The sequence below is a fragment of the Cornus florida genome, unplaced genomic scaffold (assembly GCF_030987335.1).
Source record: "Cornus florida cultivar Cherokee Brave unplaced genomic scaffold, ASM3098733v1 CherokeeBrave_3.0.0_Hap2_Chr09, whole genome shotgun sequence".
NCBI classification, from domain to species: Eukaryota; Viridiplantae; Streptophyta; class Magnoliopsida; order Cornales; family Cornaceae; genus Cornus; species Cornus florida.
Genome location: NW_026775579.1, coordinates 89964896 through 89969187, shown reverse-complemented (window position 1 = coordinate 89969187; position 4292 = coordinate 89964896).

Sequence of the window (4292 nt, the reverse complement as noted above, 5' to 3'; positions counted from 1 at the left end):
TTCCCGCTTCCTAAGATTGATCAAATGGTGGATGCCACCACCGGGTATGAGCGTTTAACCTTTCTGGACGCTTATTCAGGTTATAATCAGATCCCTATGGACCCGGCAGATGAAGAAAAAACTTCTTTTGTTACCGAGCGAGGGACATACTGTTACAAAGTTATGCCTTTCGGACTGAAAAACGCGGGAGCAACTTATCAAAGGCTTGTTAGCAAAATTTTCAAGGATCAAATAGGAAAGATTGTGGAAGCCTATATTGATGATATGGTGGTAAAGAGTAGGAAGAAGGATGATCATCTGAAACATCTGCAAGATGTATTTGATATGCTGAGGCGATATGGGATGAGGCTCAATCCAACCAAGTGCTCGTTCGGTGTGAGTTCCGGTCAATTTTTGGGACACGTGGTCAATCGCAGAGGCATCGAAGCTAGCCTTGCTCAAGCAGAGGCTTTGATTAAGAATGCCGAGCCAAAGACGATCAAAGAAGTACAAGCCCTCACAGGACGAATAGTTGCATTAAGTCGATTCATTTCTAAGTTGTCAGACCGCTGCAAGCCGTTCTTTGACACGATCCGGAGTCATGGAAAACAGGTCTGGGGGGATAAACAACGACAAGCATTAACCCATTTGAAGGAATATATGCAGAATCCACCAGTCCTGTCAGCCCCGGATCCAGAAGAGAAATTATATCTATATCTCGGAGTATCTAGTGTTGCGACAAGTGCCGTTCTGATTCGTTGCAAGGAAGGGGTGCAACACCCGGTGTTTTATGTCAGTAAGACAATGACCGAGGCAGAACGAAGGTACTCGAAGGCCGAACGGGTGATACTTTCACTCGTAAACGCAAAAAGAAAGTTGAGGCATTATTTCGAATCCCACCCTATAGCTGTCCTAACAACTTTTCCAATCAGAGTGCTTATGCACAAGCCAGAACTCTCGAGCAGAATGACAAAATGGGCCATAGAGTTAAGCTCATTTGACATAACGTATGAGCCGAGAACGGCTGTCAAAGGACAAGCGGTAGCCGATTTCCTGCTAGAATGTGACTCTGAGGATACGAAAGAAGACCTTAGATGCAGCTCTTGGAAACTTTATGTGGATGGCTCCCCTAATCAGATGGGGGTAGGAATTGGGGTTAAACTGCAAACCCCAGAGGGTACTTCTTTGAGTCAAGCACTCAAACTTGAGTTCCGAGCCACCAATAATGAAGCGGAATACGAGGCGTTGCTGAATGGGTTAAAGTTGGCCAGAGAGCTACAGGTCAGAAGTTTGATTGTTTATAGTGACTCACAGTTGATTATTCGGCAGGTAAATGGTGAGTACGCGACCAAGGATGACACGATGGAGGCATATCGTTCTGCCGTTCTGCATAAAGCCAAGGACTTTGCAAAGATTGAATTCATACAGTTACCGAGAGAACATAACGCAGATGCTGATCGGTTAGCATGTAGTGCTTCGAGCTCTTGCGAGACATTGGCGAGGGTGATTCCAGTAAGAATACTGACCCAGCCATCTATTTTTGAAGAACCTTTAGACTCTGAACCTTGGCAAGTCCATGTCATACAGTATCAACCGAGTTGGATTGACCCCATCATCACTTATATTCGAGATGGCGTTCTGCCTATGCAAAGGGATGAAGCTAGGAAAATCAAAAAGAATGCTGCAAAGTACGCCATAGTGCATAACCAGCTGTACAGAAGATCCTACTCTGGCCCATACTTGAAGTGTGTCACCCCCACAGAGGCTCGGCAGGTGTTGCGAGCTATTCATGAAGGCGTATGTGGAAATCATTCTGGGGGAAGATCGTTAGCGCACAAAGCAATGACACAAGGGTATTTCTGGCCGAACATGTCAAGAGATGCGGATGAGTTCTCTCGAAGGTGCGATAAATGCCAACGGTATGGACCATTGATCCACCAACCACTTGAGGAATTGCACGTAATGGCCTCACCATGGCCTTTCGCGCAATGGGGGATGGATGCAGTCGGTCCTCTACCAACTGCGAGAGCTCAGAACAAGTATGTGCTACTGGCCACGGATTACTTTACTAAGTGGGTGGAAGCAGAACCATATCCGAGCGTGACTCAGACTCATGTGAGACGATTTATCTGGAGCAATATTATCTGTCGTTTCGGCGTTCCAAGGTCAATAGTCATGGATAATGGCACGAACCTTGACAGCAAGCAAGTAAGAGAGCTGCTGGAGGAGTATGGAATTAATCAAAAGTTGGCTGCAGTAAGTCATCCCCAAGCCAATGGACAAGCAGAAATTACAAATAGAACAATTTTCGCCTGCATTAAGAAGAAGCTGGAGGACCATAAAGGGAAGTGGTTGGATGAACTCCTGAACGTCCTATGGGCTTACAAAACCACCCCAAGGCGGCCGACTGAGGAGAGCCCGTTTGCAATGGCGTATGGTACCGAGGCGGTTATACCGGTTGAGCACTTGGTCTCAACTATCAGAAGCTTAACATAGAGTCAAAGTCAGAACGACAGAATGTTAAGATTGAACCTCGATATGATAGACGAAAAGAGGGACGCTGCAGCAATAAGGCTTGCATCATACCAGCAAGTATTGGCGAATAGTCACAACAAAAGAGTGAAACACAGAGATTTTACCCCTGGCGATCTGGTTCTGAAAAGAAAGGTGGGAATAGTCAAAAAAATGATGCCACCCTGGGAAGGCCCATACAGAATTGCAGAAGTCATAGGGAAGGGGGCATATACATTAGAAACCATGGCAGGAAGGTTGGTCAACAAGCCCTGGAATGCTACGTCTCTGAAGAGGTACTATCAATAAAAGCTAAGTTTCAGTTTTATTGGATGTTGTTTGTTTTCAATCAAATACGTATGAACGTGCAAATTCCTGAGATTTATAAAAATAGCTTTCCTTTTCAAGGGGTTAAAAAAAAAAAAAAAAAAAAATGGATGAAAAAATGAAAAAAAAAAAAGCCAAGTGGCATTCTAGCCGAGCGCCAGGCACTTAAGCAAGATAAGTGGCAGCTGGCACAATGAGCCGAACGCCAAACACTTGCTAAAAATAAAAAAGCCAAGTGGCAAGTGGCATTCTAGCCGAGCGTCAGACACTTAAGCAAGACAAGTGGCAGCTGGCACCATGAGCCGAACGCAAAACACTTGCTAAAAATAAAAAAGTCAAGTGGCAAGTGGCATTTTAGCCGAGCGTCGGGCACTTAAGCAAGATAAGTGGCAGCTGGCACAATGAGCCGAACGCCAAACACTTGCTAAAAATAAAAAAGCCAAGTGGCAAGTGACATTTTAGCCGAGCGCCAGGCACTTAAGTAAGACAAGTGGCAGCTGGCACCATGAGCCGAACGCCAAACACTTGCTAAAAGTAAAAAAGCCAAGTGGCAAGTGGCATTCTAGCCGAGCGCGGGACACTTAAGCAAGACAAGTGGCAGCTGGCACCATGAGTCGAACGCCAAACACTTGCTAAAAATAAAAAAGCCAAGTGGCAAGTGGCATTCTAGCAGAGCGCCAAGCACTTAAGCAAGATAAATGGCAGCTGGCACCATGAGCCGAACGCTAAACACTTGCTAGAAATAAAAAAGCCAAGTGGCGTGTGGCATTCAGGCCGAGCGCCAGGCACTTACTCACACGGCAAAGCCAATATGAAAAAGTATTGAAAGTGGGTTTGAACAGAGCATAGTACAAAAAGTCTTATCGTCTCATCCATAATAAGCTTCGAGGTTACAAAAAGTGAAGCATTCAAATCACATAACTACAAAAGAATATAAAATTGAGGGATCTGAAGAGCCCTAGCTAGCTGCCTCAGTACCGTCAGCTTCCTGGTTGTGCCGACTCACTTCCTCGTTCCCATTAGCCATCTCACCCTCACGAGGTGGGGAATCGAGATGAATAATAGAGTCGTTCTGCTGGGGCCTAACATCAGCAGTGACTATGGGAGATACCATAGTTGACGAAGGAAGAGCGATTAGAGGCTGAACGGTAGAAGGAGCTGTAGTGATCCTGGAAGAAGCAATCTCCTGACACTCATCAAATATGTGCTCGGCTGCGGTGGATTCTGGGTTAACATAGACCCCCAGAGGGTCAATCCCTAGATCCTTATCAATTTCATCCGGAGTTGAACTGGTCTGGCCCTCAGCCGGAACTCGGTCGGAAAAACCATCTCGAAATCCCTGAGCATATCTAAGAGCTCCAACTCTTGAAAACCGAGCATGAAGAGCCAACATGCCACCATTCACTCTGCTAATGGTGTCAATCAGAGCATTGCGCTCGTCCAGAGCTCTTTTCTCAAATGCCATCCGAGCAGAC